Consider the following 16,209-nt stretch of genomic DNA (forward strand, 5'->3'; position numbering starts at 1 on the left):
TACGGCAGCTCAGTTCCACAACTCTCTCTCGGGACGCTGCTTGCCTCGTGGTGCAGCCCGGGGCCCCCGCCTGCCACCCGCTGGGGCCGGGGCGGTGGGGGCTCCGCGGCGGCTGCTCCGAGAAGTTTCATACCATAGAGCACTCACGACACAGAACCTACCCTGAAGCCGAAGCGAGACGCGAGCTCTCTCCGCCTTCAAGGGCTGGGGGGAGCAGGGGTCCCCCGCCACTCAGCAGCAGCCACGACTGCGCGCGGTCGCGGGTGTGCGGGTACCCTGCGCGCGGCGTGCCGCCCACCTCCCAACTTTGCACAAAGGCAGCATGGCACTGCCTCGCCTCGTTTTGTGAGCTCGCCCAGCGCTGCGGCCGCTCTTCCCTGTCCGGGAAGAGAGGGGTTCGCCCCTTTCCACCCCAAGCCCTCCCCTTCTTCTCCTGCCCCCACCCCGCTCCCTGGCGGGCCAGCTCGGCGGAATGGAGCTCCCGGCACCGAGCTCAGCCGCGGTGGCGGCAGCGGCTCGCACTGTGACGTTAGCAGCCTTCACGGCTATTTATATCCACACGATTGGATTTCATTCATGAAACCAGGGCCTGGTATATCTGTGAGCTGGGGCGCTGGTGGCAAAGGTGCCTCAGCTTTGGGAAGACCGGAGCCGGGCTCGGAGGCGTATTGCCCAGGACAAACATACGCAAAACATGGGAGACCCCGGCCCTTCTCCCAGAGCGCTGGAAGGGGCGGGTCAATGCGATTTGTGCCCCCGTTCCCATCCCTAACATCCCACCCATTCCGTACAACTGCTGGCCCTTTGTCCCAGGCTCTGGAAAAGTAAGTTGGGCCACTAACCGGCTGGGCAGCATGGCTTTCTTTCCCCCAGCAGCTGACCGGCCGCGGACTCCGAGGGAGGACATTGGCTTTTGTTTCAAAACCGAGCCCAGCTGCTGACTAAGGGCTGCGTTAGCCCAGCCTCCTCCTCCCCTGGGCGGCTGCACGTGCTGGCGAGCTCCCCCCTCTGGGTTACCTTCCGCGGTGACTTGGCTCTCAGGATCCCCGCAGGGGGCTTAAGGAAGCAACAGCTGCCCCCGACCTGAGTCAGAAGGCGATTTACAACCTCCAACAGATGGCTGAGTGAGGAAATGAAATTGACTTCTGGCCCTTCATGGATTGTCAGAATCCTTGGAAACCCAGTCTAGTCTGTCTCTCCTCGTGACCTCTTCTCACTCTTCCAGGCTGATTATTACCTAGGAGGACAGGACTAGGGGCATTTTTTTTTTTCTTCATGATTTGTATAATCATACTTAGAGTGCCTACAGTATGTCAGGTACTCTGTCAAGTTCTAAGGAGGTGACAATGAACACAAACTGCTCTGGGCTCTTAAGGAGCTTTGAGATGGCCTTCTAAAATGAATGTGCCTTAAACCTCCTCACTCCCAGCCTGGAGAACAATGGTATTGATATGTTCAGCTATCTTAAGGGATTTAATCATTTAATAAACCTTTATTGAAAAGGTGTGTACCAAGGGCTGAGAATGCAAAGATGGCAACAATGTGTCTTTAGTCCTCAAGGAGTTCTCAGGTAAAGCATTGAGGGCTGGGAAAAAGGGAGCCATATTTTATTGCAAGGGCTATCTCTTTGCTATATACCCCCTCCCCAACAGAACATAGGGAAAAATACTAAAAGCAAACAAACCCTCTTGTCCCTTCAATTTCTTCCAGGAAACCACCTTCAGTTTCCCAGATGGATACTTACTCTCCCTTCCCAGATGATTTTAGTCCCTTGGTATTCCTACCCTTCCCCATTAGTTTATATTTCCTTCAGAGACAAAGGCTTGCCTGGTGCTCTTTGACTCAGAGACTCCAGAATATAGTGAAATTCAATATTTTTACAAGGAAAGGTATTGAAGCTTCGGTCATCCTCATTGAAGTGTCTTTGGAAATGGAGTTATTGGACTCGAATCTTTTCAAAGGACCTTGGAGGCTAAGAAATAGGTTAGAAATTCGAATGGGAATCAACATGTGTTGCAGCCATCATATGTGGTAAGCAGTGGGCTAGGAGATTTAAAATATTTCTTCAATTAATTCTCACAACTGAGGAGGTGGGTGTGATTAATATAAGCATTTTATATATAGATGAGTCGACTGAGGCATGCAGAAGTAGTTTCCTGAGATTTGACAGTTGCATTTGCATTTTGGTCAGCCTGTACCAAGGCCTTATTTTATCACTAACTTGCTTTTTGACAACCTACCTACCTGTCCTGTTTCTTTCATTGGAAGATAGATGATGATGGAGGGAGACCTGATTTGGGGTGGTGAACACACAGTGCAATATACAGATGATGTGTTGTAGAAACTGTGCACCTGAAACCTGTATAATTTTATCAACCAATGTCACCCCAACAAATTCAATAAAAAAAAAAGTTAAGTGGCATGGTTAAGCAAGGAAGGTGCTAGGTGCTAGGACCAGAAAGACACCTGGGAGAAGACTCCAGCTAGCAGGCTACCATGCCGCTGTTGCCTTCCACTCTCAGGAGGCACTGGGGCTCAGCTAGGCCTTCCAAAGGATGCTTCTTCTCTAAGGGTAGAAAACAAACAGTCATCATGAAATTGCTCAGATGGATGCTTAAATCTGAGGGAAACTGACCAGAAAAACTTTCAGGAAAATAAATTAGAGTAGTGTTAAAACATGACAGAAGAAAATTCACTATTCTAGAAAGTCTTTCCAAACTAGGACAGTGATCTGAGAAAGAGGTTGCCATAATTATTCTATGTAGTTCCCAAAGTTTACACATGAAACCCCCAATTCTGGAAAAGTTGGAGAAACTTCAGTAAGGAGTACAGACTCTATTTTGTTTGTTTGTTTGTTTTTTTCTGTACCCTTCTGAAGCTAGAAACGGGGAGAGACAGTCAGACAGACTCCTGCATGCGCCCAACTGGGATCCACCCGGCACACCCACCAGGGGGCGATGCTCTGCCCACCAGGGGGCGATGCTCTGCCCCTCCGGGGTGTTGCTCTGTTGCGACCAGAGTCACTCTAGTGCCTGGGGCATAGGCCACACAGCCAACCCCAGTGACCGGGCCATCCTTGTTCCAATGGAGCCTTGGCTGCGGGAGGGGAAGAGAGAGACAGAGAGGAAGGGGCATGGGTGGAGAAGCAGATGGGCACTTCTCCTGTGTGCCCTGGCCGGGAATCGAACCCTGGACTTCTGCACGCCAGGCTGACGCTCTACCACTGAGCCAACCGGCCAGGGCCAACAGACTCTATTTTGACAATAAGAAAGGAGAGAAAAGGAACAATCGCTGTCATGAATTTATCCCTGTTTTTGTTATTACCACAAATAATCTACAATTGTATACTAAAATTGCTGTTTGCTAGTAAAATCAGTAGTTTACTTTTAATAAATATAAAAATGGATATTTAAGCATAATTAAACCAACATTTATTTATTTACTTTCAGGATTACACTGTGCAAAAGTGGGTGAAAAAAGTTTTGACTAGCTTTTATAGTAAATATTTACTGAAGCTGTAGGATTAAAAGAATCCCACAATCAAGATGGAGACCTGCTCCATGATCACAAAAGCACTTCATTGTGCTGCTACCTCTGTATTTGATCCCCGGCCCCGCCCACCCCCAGCCATTCATCTGTTCTCCATTTCTAGAATTTTGTCATTTTGCAATTATACATTAATGGGAGCATACAACATATAATGTTCTGAGATGGATTTTTTTTTCCCCTAAGGATAATGCCCTTGAGGTTCATCCAGGGTGTATCAGTTCTTTTTATTGCTAAGTAAATTGCTATTATCCCAGCGTATGTTCATCTATTTACCTAGTGAAAGATGTTTGAGTAGATTCTAGTGTTTTGCTATTATGAGTAATACTTCTATAAACACTTGTATATAGGTATTTGTGTGAGCATAAGTTTTTATTTCTTTGAGATGAATGAATGCCCAAGAACGCAATAGTTGGGTCATAAGCTAAGAAACTGTCAACCTATGTTCCCAGTGACTACCATTTTTACATTCCCACCAGTCAGGTAGGAGAGATTTAGTTACTTCACATTCTTATTGGCATTTGGTATTATCATTATACTTTTTAAAATTTCAGTTGTTCAATAGTTTTGTACGGACAATTCATTGTGGTTTTAATTTGCATTGGTCTAATGACTGATAACGTTGAAAATCTTTTCACGTGCTTATTTGCCTATTTGCCTTCCATATCTCTTTGCTAAAACATTGTGTCTTTGTTTTATTTTATAACTGGATTGTTTTTTACTGTTGAGTTTTGAAAGTGGGTTTTTTTGTTTTTGTTTTTTTTCTGAAGTGAGAATGCAGGGAGGCAGAGAGACAGACTCCTTGCATGCGCCTGACAGGGATCCACCCGGCATGCCCACCAGGGGGCGATGCTCTGCCCATCTGGGCCGTTGCCCCATTGCAACAGAAGCCATTGCAGCGCCTGAGGGGGAGGCCATGGAGCCATCCTTGGTGCCTGGGGCCAACTTTGCTCCAATGGAGCCTTGGCTGTGGGAAGAGAAGAGAGAGAGAAAGAGATAGGAGAAGGGGAAGGGTGGAGAGGTAGATAGTGGGGAATCGAACCCGGGACTTCCACATGCCGGGCCCAACGTTCTACCCGCTGAGCGAACTGGCCAGGGCTTGAAAGTTTTTTAAAAGTAAATATTCTTAGATCATAAGATTTTTCAAATTGCAGATAAAATACTACCTCAAGATACCTTTTCAATTCAATCACTATTGTTCTACTGCCATCTGTTTTATAGGGAATATTCTTAGGTAGTTATGTAAAGCCTACTCAAGTACTTATATAAAACTCTTACAGATAGGGCCTTCCCGGTGTTATTTAATAAACCTGCGTTTCAGTGGTTGGCAACAGATACCTAGATCCCAGCTAACATGTGACGGCGGCCCTAGCAGTCGAGTCCCGGCTTCTTAGCAGGATCTGGCGCAGGCGCAGGCGCAGACACCCCGTCCAGCCTCCAACGTGCCGCCACGCAGTTACAGCACAACACAGCTGGGAGGATGGGACCACAGTTTCAGTGTAGCATTTCTGCTAGCGTATATTATCTCTCAGCTGTCAGAGTGCTCTGGGGCCAGGGGATGCCGGCTTGCATGTGGTTGACACAGCAACAGTACGGATAACCGGATAACCGACCACCATGAATCCGTTCTGTTCCAAATACCACAGGCAGGCCTTGAGTGAATCTATGTTAATAGGGCTTTCACTTGGGAAAGTGTGAAAACCCTTCAGCCCAAGGGGCTCAGCTCTGTGGGGTTTTGACTAGTTGGGATTTTATCTCAGTCGTTACTCAAGCCAGCTCTTGAGGTTTCTGAAGATCCTGTTTTCTGTCCACTGCTTTCTGGTAACTTGAGTTATCCTTGGCTGTGGGAATCAACTGAAAGAGAAGTTCTTTACCTAAAAATACTACAGGTGGGAATAAACTCCCAGTCTTGGCTATTTAGTCCAGTTATCACTGTCAGTCCTGGTGTGGTTTCTAGGAGAAACTTTCTTATTCTGTTTTTTTTTTTTAAAGCTTTAAAAATATTTAAAAGAATTTATCTTAAAAATATATTTAAATGGTTCTTATATATATTTATAGATGAATACATGAATACTCAAGCTAATCTAATGGATCCAATCCTGGAATTTCCATGATTACCCATTTAAAGGTTGAAACATGAAATAGTGTTCTTTTTTAGTTGCTAGTTCTATTAAGGAAAAAATGCTTTCTATATTAGAGTTCCTGTTTTACTGGGTTCAGTGTATATAGGCTATGAGGGAGAAATTGATAGAAAGGTACCCCCCCTTTTTTTTTTACAGAGACAGAGAGTCAGAGAGAGGGATAGACAGACAGGAATGGAGATGAGAAGCATCAATCATCAGTTTTTCGTTGCGACACCTTAGTTGTTCATTGATTGCTTTCTCATATGTGCCTTGACCGCAGGCCTTCAGTAGACTGAGTAACACCTTGCTCAAACCAGCGACCTTTGGTCCAAGCTGGTGAGCTTTGCTCAAACCAGATGAGCCCGCGCTCAAGCTGGCGACCTCGGGGTCTCGAACCTGGGTCCTCTGCATCCCAGTCCAATGCTCTATCCACTGCGCCACCACCTGGTCAGGCGAAAGGTACCCTTTTTTTTATAGCATGTTAAATGTGTTTGTGCAGGTTTATATAAAATCCTTTCTGTATGGATATATTCATTAGGTTTTCTGTTGGGGTGGTGTAAGTTTGGTAAAAATGTGACTTTGCAAGCTCTATGATTCTAACAAAAATCTTCTTTCTGTCAGACTATCCTGCCAAGATGGTGGCATTCTATTGGTCTAGCTCAGTATGTGTAAGGAGGGAGCAAACAGCTTTCCTGGTCATCTGTCTGGGTTTGTTTAATATGGCATTACTAATTGGAAAACATGTATGTCACACCTCTATAAAGAAGAAAAACAGTTAACACACAATGTGTATCTTTGATTTTTTCTTTAAAGTAAAATGATGATTCTGTACTGGAAAAAATCTGCATGTGAAAGGAACATTTGTTTCAGGAATAAGCTACATTCCTAGTATTTGTTAAAGGTGTTAATGCTAGACTTCAACTTTACCTAATTAAAAACAAATAAAAAGATTTATGAGTCATAACATGTTTAAGGCTTTCTTGCCTGACCAACTGTTTAATATAGAAAATATAAAAATGTGTTTCTCTTCATGAAACAAGTGAAAAAAAAATCCCGAAACGCACATTAAGGGAGCACAGGGTAGTTGAAAGTGCAGAAAAATCGGATTGTATTTTGGCTATGCCACTAACTAGTGGTGTAATTCTGTGCTAGTTCCTTAATACATAGTAACTCAAAGTTCCATATATGAAATGCAGATAAGAATAATAACTCTCTGAAAAGTTTGTATTAAAAGGACTAAATGAAATAATGTTTGTGGAAAATATCTTGTAAAATGTGAAACTCTGTACACACTGGTAAAATCAAAATTGGACTTATTATGAGGCCATTTAAAAATAGTGTGCAGTACAAGTTGTTATTTGATTTGGGAGTACCAAAGATCAATCATATAGACACTATATCATTCCCACAACTGTCCCCAAATGCTGACTGTAAACATCATATATAGTACCTTCTGTTATATTCTCTCAATGAAGTAGAAAGTTTAATATGATATTTGAGACTTTGCTGTGCCAATGACTGCAATTGCTGCTCCCTCCCCCCTGTTTATAGAAGTGAGCTAAACTACATGCAGAAACTAGAAAAATAAATGCACTGCGTGTGTGTGAGCATACATACACACATAGAGGTCATTTCAGAAAAATAATTCCACCTATGTTCAGATTACATTTTTCTGCTTACCAAACATTTCTGATATACATGTGACTTTATCGTCACGACAGCCTTGAGACTTATTATCTCAAATATGGGAGGTGGGGAAATAAAGCTTCCTAAAGGGTAAGCGACTTGCTTAGCAGAGGGGAAATGAAAAATCTACTTCATCCAGAATTCTAACCCTGATCTTCTGATCACGTGGAAGTAAATATTCTGAAGTAATTAGTGCATGCTACACTAACTTATGTATAAGTACCACTTTAAAGGGAGACAGATGTTATAGAAACTCCAATGATCTGGAAGGAGACATACCAGTCAGTCCCCGGGGGTATGTCTCCCGGGGGGGGGGGGAGCTGAATTGTGAGGCTTTTCCCTAATTGGCATCACTCCTCCTTTCATAAGGGTTCCTTATCTAAAAGCACAGAGGACCTGACTCAAGAACATCTGATGCAATGCGCGGAACTGCAGTCTCTCTTTAGCTCTGTAAATATTTATATTTACCTTAATATTTCATGTGACCTCTAACTTACCACTTAGTCAACTCCCCTTTATGGACAAGTAGTTAACTGCATTGCAAGTGAGTGACGTAAGCAGTTAAACACGTCAGATCAATATTGAAGGACCATAATCCCTTAGCTTGTAAACATAAACTGATGACCCCTGGGGTCAGGCACACAGTCTTCCCATCACAGCACCAGTCTTAGAGGAAACTGAAGTTTTGGTGAAAGACATGGGAGTGTCACTGTGTTTTCATCTTCACAGTGCCTTGAACAGCAAGGAAGCCCTTAGTGAGTGGCTTTTAATAATGGTAAGTGATAAAACTTTTATAAGACACCTTGGTTATAACTTTTTCTAGAATATATACAGGTCATCTACGCGACTTATGACAAAGTTGCAATTTTAAAGGAAAACTGTGCTTCATGTTTTTATTTTTTCTACAGTAATCACTGCCAGCATTACATTGATAATCCATGAAAAGACACTTGGAGATCATAAAACTGTTTGGCAAAGAATAAAATGTAATAAACAGCTAAGGTACCTTCTGTGCATGAATAATAGTAATAAACACCAAGATCACCACCTTTTTAATCTGCAATTATACTAGTTATATTTTAGTAAGCATCCACAATGTCTTGGGCAGTGTGCTAACTACTTTCACACTCACATTAACTCTTCACAGAGACTTTATAAGGAACGTATACTATCACCGTCACATTATAGATGAGGAAACTGAGGACTAGAAAGGTCAAGTCACTTGCCAGAGCTCAAATACCTATTTAACTATTATTCATCTTAAAGTAGAAACTCCTCATAGGGGAAAAAAGTTATTTTCATGTAATTAGCACTTTGTATTTACCATTCCTTATTCATGCCGTTAAAGTAATGCTGATTACAATGCGTTTCACGTTGTGTAATTAGAAGACTAATAGGCTATAGCGCCTCTTGAATTCTGATATCAAACTCAGTTAAATTACCTTAATACTTTATATTTCAGAAACCTCAAGTAGGTTAAAGGTCAAGTAGAGTTGGAGAGAGTTCACCTTCACAAGGTGACAACTTAAGGACTGGCAGGGTCCTTGACAAACTGGCTAACACCTGAGGGCATTTGTCTGTGAGTGATACCACCTCACTACCACAATGTCACAGAAAACTAGTAATTTATAGAAAAATATACAATGCAATATCTAATTCAGTCCTTGATATTTTCTTAAGAAATTAAATCATTGCTCCACTTCCTAATGAAGCACATGGGATAATACAATGGTTCTGCCTTGTGCCAGCAATGTCAGGTAGATGAGATAAGATGTAAGGTTATGCAGAAAAAACACAGCCCGTTTTAACAGATGATGTGATTATGAAGTTTGATTTAAATACATAGGCAGTATGGTTAAAGCAGGGACTTAGGCTACCAGTAAGTGTACCATTCCCAATGACTCAAGTAAAGACTATCCCTTAATGCTTAAATATTCACATCTCTAGAGAAGGAATAAGCTAGATGCAGAAAAACTCGTTAGTTCAAAAGAAATGTTTCTTTCTTAATTTTTGGCAACCCAGAGTCTTTGTTGAAGACTCTAGGTCTCTCATTCATTTCCTTAAGTTACATGGCACCTGAGGGGACAATGGCATTTGTGTGAGATGGGTACTAAGTATGCCACTGACAGAAAACAAAAAGAAACACCTAAGTGAATTTTTTCCTTAGCAGTTTTCTTTTATTTTTATTTATTTTTTTGTATTTTTGTATTTTTCTGAAGCTGGAAACGGTGAGGCAGTCAGACAGACTCTCGCATGCGCCCGACCAGGATCCACCCGGCACGCCCACCAGGGGGCGATGCTCTGCCCATCTGGGGCGTCGCTCTGTTGTGACCAGAGCCATTCTAGCACCTGAGGCAGAGGCCATAGAGCCATCCCCAGCGCCCGGGCAAACTTTGCTCCAATGGAGCCTTGGCTGCGGGAGGGGAAGAGAGAGAGAGGAAGGAGAGGGAGAGGCGTGGAGAAGCAGATGGATGCTTCTCCTGTGGGCCCTGGCTGGGAATCGAACCCAGGACTTTTGCACACCAGGCTGATGCTCTACCACTGAGCCAACCGGCCAGGGCCACCTTAGCAGTTTTCAATACTCTGATCCAAACAGTACTTTTTTTTTCTAAATAGTAAAGGTGATATAAGATCTGCCATGAATATAAATAGTCCTTCTGCTTTCTATAAAAAGGAACCTGTGAAAACTGTTGATCTTATGAGCATTACTGCTTGTTCTGTGTGATTATTGCTGGACTTGATGTTTCTTCTCAATAACACATTTGAGGTGGCTAATGGATGGAAAAAAAGCATATATATCCTGAACAATAGTTTATAAATAGAAACACATAGTCACACAAAGACAGTCTGGAATTGTCTTTAATTTGTACTCTTGCATACTGTATCAAGACACTGGGACATACGGCAGCACCTTCTGAAGGATAAAGGAAACGTGAACATATCCAGTATCATTTAAGCTTTAAATTTATTTTATTGTGACTGTATCAATTAAAATAATAAACTTAGCTAACTCTATCATTTTAAGCACCAATTTATCACTTTTTTTGGCTGCGAGGGGAATTGCGTTTTTTGGCCCTAACAAATGCAGTGAACAACAATAAAGATAGGCTAGTCAGGGAGTGTAGACCATCAGTTTGAGAATTAGGTAATGAGAATGCAAGACTGGCCGTTATCAAGTCCCTGTGGGATAATTTCCTTGGGTGAGTCAAGTACTTCTCTCAGGACTCAGTTTCCTCTTCTGTAAAATGAAAGAGCTCATTTCTAGACTGAAAAAGTTTATTTCACTCTAGAGTTCCAGAGTGATTACACTATTCATGTTAAAATTATTATAAAAAGACCAAAGATACAATGATCTCAAAAAGTGCTTCACACTTCTGTTATTATGAAAGATTCAAAAAAACGTTTCAACATACATTGAATGAATTGCTTCCATGTACTTATAACTGAATTAACCTGGGTTTAAACCATTAATTACTCAAGGATGGCTCTCATTTGGTTTGGGATTCAGGTTGCTAGATAAAAATACAAGACACCTAATTAATTCAAACAGACTTATGTTAAAAAGTATTAATGATTTGCCTGAAGTTCAAATGTAAATGTGTATCCTATATTTTTATTTGCTAAATCTGGCAACCTCGTCAGAAGGGGTGAGGTCAGGGGAGAAATACTGGATGAAAGAAAAGTAGAAAAGCATTTTTGGAATTATCTAATAGTGAATGAGATAGTAAATAGAAAGATACAATAGATTAGTCAAGTAGCATTTCCCAAAGTATATTCTGTTAGACCAGCCCTGTGTGGAACTCTGTTAATACAGGAGAATAATCCTTTATTTATTTATAAATTGGTCAAGTAAGTTTGGAAATACTTTATATTTTATCTCCTTAAATGAAATGATACTTCTTACTGGAAGACTTATCAGGGCATTTATATGTGAAAGGAAATTATGCCTAAGGAAAATAAAAATTTGTTTTGGGCTGTCAATACTTATTTGACTAAGTAACCTTTGTGTGTGTGTGTGTGTGTGTGTGTGTGTGTGATCAATAATCCACAGTGTTCCCCTGAACACACTCAGTAAACATCAGAGTAAATAATATAAAACCAGTGTACCGAGAGATCAGTCATTCAAACAACTTAACCTGGAGGCCTCATTCTGATTGGGCAGTCATGTGGGTCATCGTGGTCAGTTACTTAAGGAGAAGCTGTCCTGGGTTATCCCAAACCACAGATAATTGCCAGCTATCGTTACACAGCACAAATATATTCACTTACATAGCCAGTCCAGTACATACCAGCAAGGCCGATTATAAAGCTCTGTAATTAAGGTAGTATAGAAGCAGTGACCCAGTATTAAGTGGGTGGTTTATAATTTGTCAGGGATAGATACTCAGAAGGGTCCAGTGTTTGACGCAGAGGAAACAAGAACTCACATACGCACCAAGCTTATTTGTTCTTTGAAACATGAACAGTAATGAACTACTATCATGTGGGATTCTGTAGAAGTTTGACAGCTGGGCCTTATGTCTTAGTAAGCTGGCAATACTCTTCTGATTTGCTTCAGCTTGTCCCAAACTATTTGGTGCTGTGGTATAACCATCAAGTCTTAGGTGTCAACTCAAATTCCTTCTTTCTCCCATCCTTAAAACCAACCTGAATCAGATGCTAATAGATAGAGAATGAAAAGGCAGGTCTAAGTGAGTAAGTGAGTGGAGGGAGGGGTGGACCCAAGGTTGTGGAATAATTGAAAATTTAGTAATCTACCTCTGAACAACTGAACGAGTAGTCTTAATAATTTTTCCATTGCTAATAACAATAACAATATGTGCTGAATTCTTGCTCTTTTTTTTTTTTTTTCATTTTTCCAAAGCTGGAAACGGGGAGGCAAACAGACTCCTGCATGCGCCCGACCAGGATCCACCTGGCACGCCCACCAGGGGGCGATGCTCTGCCCACCAGGGGACGATGTTCTGCCCCTCTGGGGCGTCGCTCTGTTGCGTCCAGAGCCATTCTAGCACCTGAGGCAGAGGCCATGGAGCCATCCTCAGCGCCCTGGCCAACTTTGCTCCAATGGAGCCTTGGCTGCGGGAGGGGAAGAGAGAGACAGAGAGGAAGGAGAGGGAGAGGGGTGGAGAAGCAGATGGGCGCTTCTCCTGTGTGCCCTGGCCGGGAATAGAACCCGAGACTCCTGCATGCCAGGCCGACGCTCTACCGCTGAGCCAACCGGCCAGGGCCTGAATTCTTGCTCTTTGGTGGACAGGGCACCCCGTTTGGCAGTTCGCATGCCTTATCTCGCTATATCTGCGTGGCAGACCCGGAAGGCACAGTTCTTCTCTCCCCTGCATCGAGGGGGAAGCAGAGGTATAGAAAGGTTAGGCCACTGTGCAAGATTACATTCTTAGAAACGGGAGTTCAAGGATTATCATTCCGAGTCTAAAGTCAAACCCAAATTCATGATAACCGTACAGCACAGCTGCTCAGTGGAAGGGCTCACTGTGAGCAGCAACACTTGTGAGTGCACTTTCTGTGCTTTCCATTACACAGACACAGATCCCACCGTTCACGGACTTAGAAAGTCAGTAATCAGGTCCTCACTACATGTGGGGAAAAGATCTGGTACAGATAACGAAAAGGCTAATGGTAAACTAAAGGGAGTAGAAAAGTCACATACCTCTACAGGAATAAGACTCAGGAAACTTGACTCCATATTTATATGCATAAGTTTAAAACCTAAAAACATTTAGTTTTGAGCCCAGTGTGCTATAAAGAATGATACTGGAGCAGTAGTAACATTTCTGAAAAAATTTCCAGTATAAAAAATGTTAAACTCTTTTTTTTTTTTTTTTAGAAACCAAAGTTTCTGAGCCAGCCCTCTGGTGAAAGAAACCAAACAAGTTTTTGTTTTAAAAGGGTTTAGGACCTTGATATTGCGTAGGTCACAGGAGCTATTTTTTTTATCTATTTATCAGATGAGTAAGCATAACAGGATCTGTAAGGCAAAATTTAGAATTAAAACATTGTGCAGATATGAATTTCCAAATACTTTTGTTTTCGAAAAATCTGACAAAATATCAACCATAAAATACATCTTCAACAGAGAGAGTGGGAGTTTGAATTAAAAAAAAAAAAGACTTTATTTTTACACTTCATATGGTAACTTCATCACTGTGATAAAATGTTACTTTGGTGGCTCCTAATGAACCACCCTGTAGTACTCCTGCCTGTAGGCAGTCCTTCCTAGGTTGGGCTGGTCCTGTGACCTGCCTTTGCCAGTGGAACATGGTTGAAGAGAAGCTGGGCCAGTTTGGGGCCCAGGCCGTAAGGAGGCCGGCAGCCTCTGTTGTGCACCCCAGTGGAAGCCACCTGCTGTGTAAGAAGCTGGACTACTCTGGGATGGCCATTCTTTTTTTTTTCCTCATTTTTAAGGCAGGGAGTCAGATTTGTACTTAAATCAAATATAATTTACATACAGTAAAATGTCTAACATCTTAAGTTCAGTGATGTTTTTTTCTTTCTTTTTTTAGTGAGAGAGACAGAGAGAGGGACAGATAGGGACAGACAGGAAGGGAGAGAAATGAGAAACATCAATTCTTTGTTGTGGCTCCTTAGTTGATTGCTTTCTCTCATGTGCCTTGATTAGGGGGCTCCAGTTGAGTCCCCTTGCTCAAGCCAGCAACCTTGGGTTCAACCATGGGGTCAGATCTATGATCTTATGCTCAAGCCAGTGACCCTGCTCTGGTGAGCCTGTGCTCAAGCTGTTGACTGTGGGGTTTCAAACCTGGGTCCTCTGTGTCCCAGGCCAAGGCTCTTTTCATTGTGCCACTGCCTGGTCAAGCTCAATGACTTTAAAAAAAATTTTTTTTATTTATTCATTTTTAGAGAGCAGGGAGGGGGAGAGAGAGAGAGAGAGAGAGAGAGAGAGAGAGAGAGAAAGGGGGGAGGAGCAGGAAGCATCAACTCCCATATATGCCTTGACCAGGCAAGTGCAGGGTTTTGAACCAGCAACCTCAGTGTTCCCAGGTTGACGCTTTATCCACTGCGCCACCAGAGGTCAGGCTCAATGACTTTTAATATATATATTTGACACCATCACCTGAACCAAGATGAGGTCAGCACTCATGACAAAGCTGACAAGGACATCATTAGCATAGGCACACTATCCTGAATAAAATATTAGTAAATAAAAATAATATTAGCAAATCCAGCAATGTAACAAAGGATAATACTGTATATCAAGACCAAGTTGCCAGGAATGCAAGGTTGGTTTAATATTTAAAAATCAATAATGTAAATCACTATGTTAGTAGAATGGAAAACCATATAATTATGTCAATAGATACAGATAAAGCGATTGATAAAATTCAACACCCATTTGTGACTTAAAAAAAAAACAATACCAAATTTTGATCTGGGAAGAGAAACAAGCAAGGGAAAGGCATGAGCAGATTAGGGCTTTTTAAAACAGAAGAGTCTTTATGAAATGTTCTCATTGCTCAGTCTTGGAATAGGGAAGTACAGTACGACATTCTCTTAGAGAAGTTTACAGGGATAAGGGAGAAGGAAAATCCAACTCTGCCATTTGAGGAACTATGCCAAACGCTGAGTGCCATTAAGTGAGCAATAGATTTGCTCCAGACTCTTTAAGAGCTAAGCCGACAAGCACGGGCTACTCAGACGGTCCATTAAAAAAATGTGATTGCTCTATACATCACAGGCAGCAGTGATAAAGGATATTACTTACAAGTCTCTGGCTGCTTTATGCTGCAACAGAAATGCAACAAGATAAAAAGCTGAATAGCTTAGGCCTAGAGTGATGGCTCATGGCAATAAGACAACTGGTGAAAACCCGAGCCCTTGTTTTGTCTGCCACTAACCAGCTATGTGCTCTTTGAAAAGACAGGTTACCTCTCTGGGCTGTTTCTGTATATATGAAATAAATGGATTAGATTAGAAGGAACTTATGAACGAGTCAGATCTGGCTTTTAATACTGGATCTAGCCTTTATCATCTATTCTATTTGACCTGTGCCTCACTTTCTGCATCTGTATAATGGAAAGAAACATCAAAGTGTTTCTGTGAGCTTAAGTAAGATAAGTGGAATGCTTAACCCATTCACTGCACATATCAAACATTCAATAAAGGTAGATGTTATTAATGTTTTTAAGAATTAGCTACAGGCCCTGGCCGGTTGGCTCGGTGGTAGAGCGTCGGCCTGGCGTGTGGGGGATCCGGGTTTGATTCCCGGCCAGGGCACACAGGAGAAGTGCCCATTTGCTTCTCCCCCCCCCCCCCCACTTCCTCTCTGTCTCTCTCTTCCCCTCCCTGCAGCCAAGGTTCCATTGGAGCAAAAGATGGCCCTGGCGCTGGGGATGGCTCCTTGGCTTCTGCCCCAGGGGCTAGAGTGGCTCTGGTCGTGGCAGAGCGATGCCCCGGAGGGGCAGAGCATCGCCCCCTGGTGGGCGTGCCGGGTGGATCCCGGTTGGGCGCATGCGGGAGTCTGTTTGACTGTCTCTCCCCGTTTCCAGCTTCAGAAAAAAAAAAAAAAAAAAAAGAATTAGCTACAAGTCTCTTAAGTGCTATAATGATGAATTGTAGACTGGAAATACTAACTCTGACATGGAAATATGATGGAAAGCTTGAAATTCTAGATAGCCTGCCTGTCATCACAGGTGGTACTGTAAGAAGCCTGATCATTGTAGCAGGAAGGAAAACAGAAGGGTTGATGTTTTTCATGATTTAATCTTGGTGATGTACAAATGATTTGATTACAAAGTGTAAAAAAACTATGATGACATTTCTTATACTCTGATAAGTACTAAGTGAAAATTTTAATTAAATGATGCATCCATAGAATTTCCAT

General features: G+C 42.4%; 1 protein-coding gene across 7 annotated transcripts in view; it reads right to left on the reverse strand.

Annotated features, from left to right (window-relative positions):
• The window catches only part of RHOBTB1 (Rho related BTB domain containing 1), a 155,426-nt gene that overhangs the window by 70,678 nt on the left and 68,539 nt on the right, over positions 1-16,209 (reverse strand). For 3 of the 7 annotated variants that reach the window (XM_066242252.1, XM_066242249.1, XM_066242255.1), the window contains exon 1: positions 162-436. The exons of 1 other annotated variant lie outside the window; for it this stretch is intronic. The gene's annotated coding sequence lies outside the window, so the exon portion shown is untranslated. Of the gene's footprint in view, positions 1-161; positions 437-842; positions 977-1,017; positions 1,108-16,209 lie in introns of those variants that run through there. 3 more of the 7 variants (XM_066242250.1, XM_066242256.1, XM_066242254.1) reach the window with 2 other exon arrangements.

This window comes from Saccopteryx bilineata, chromosome 9 (assembly GCF_036850765.1).
Source record: "Saccopteryx bilineata isolate mSacBil1 chromosome 9, mSacBil1_pri_phased_curated, whole genome shotgun sequence".
NCBI lineage: Eukaryota > Metazoa > Chordata > Mammalia > Chiroptera > Emballonuridae > Saccopteryx > Saccopteryx bilineata.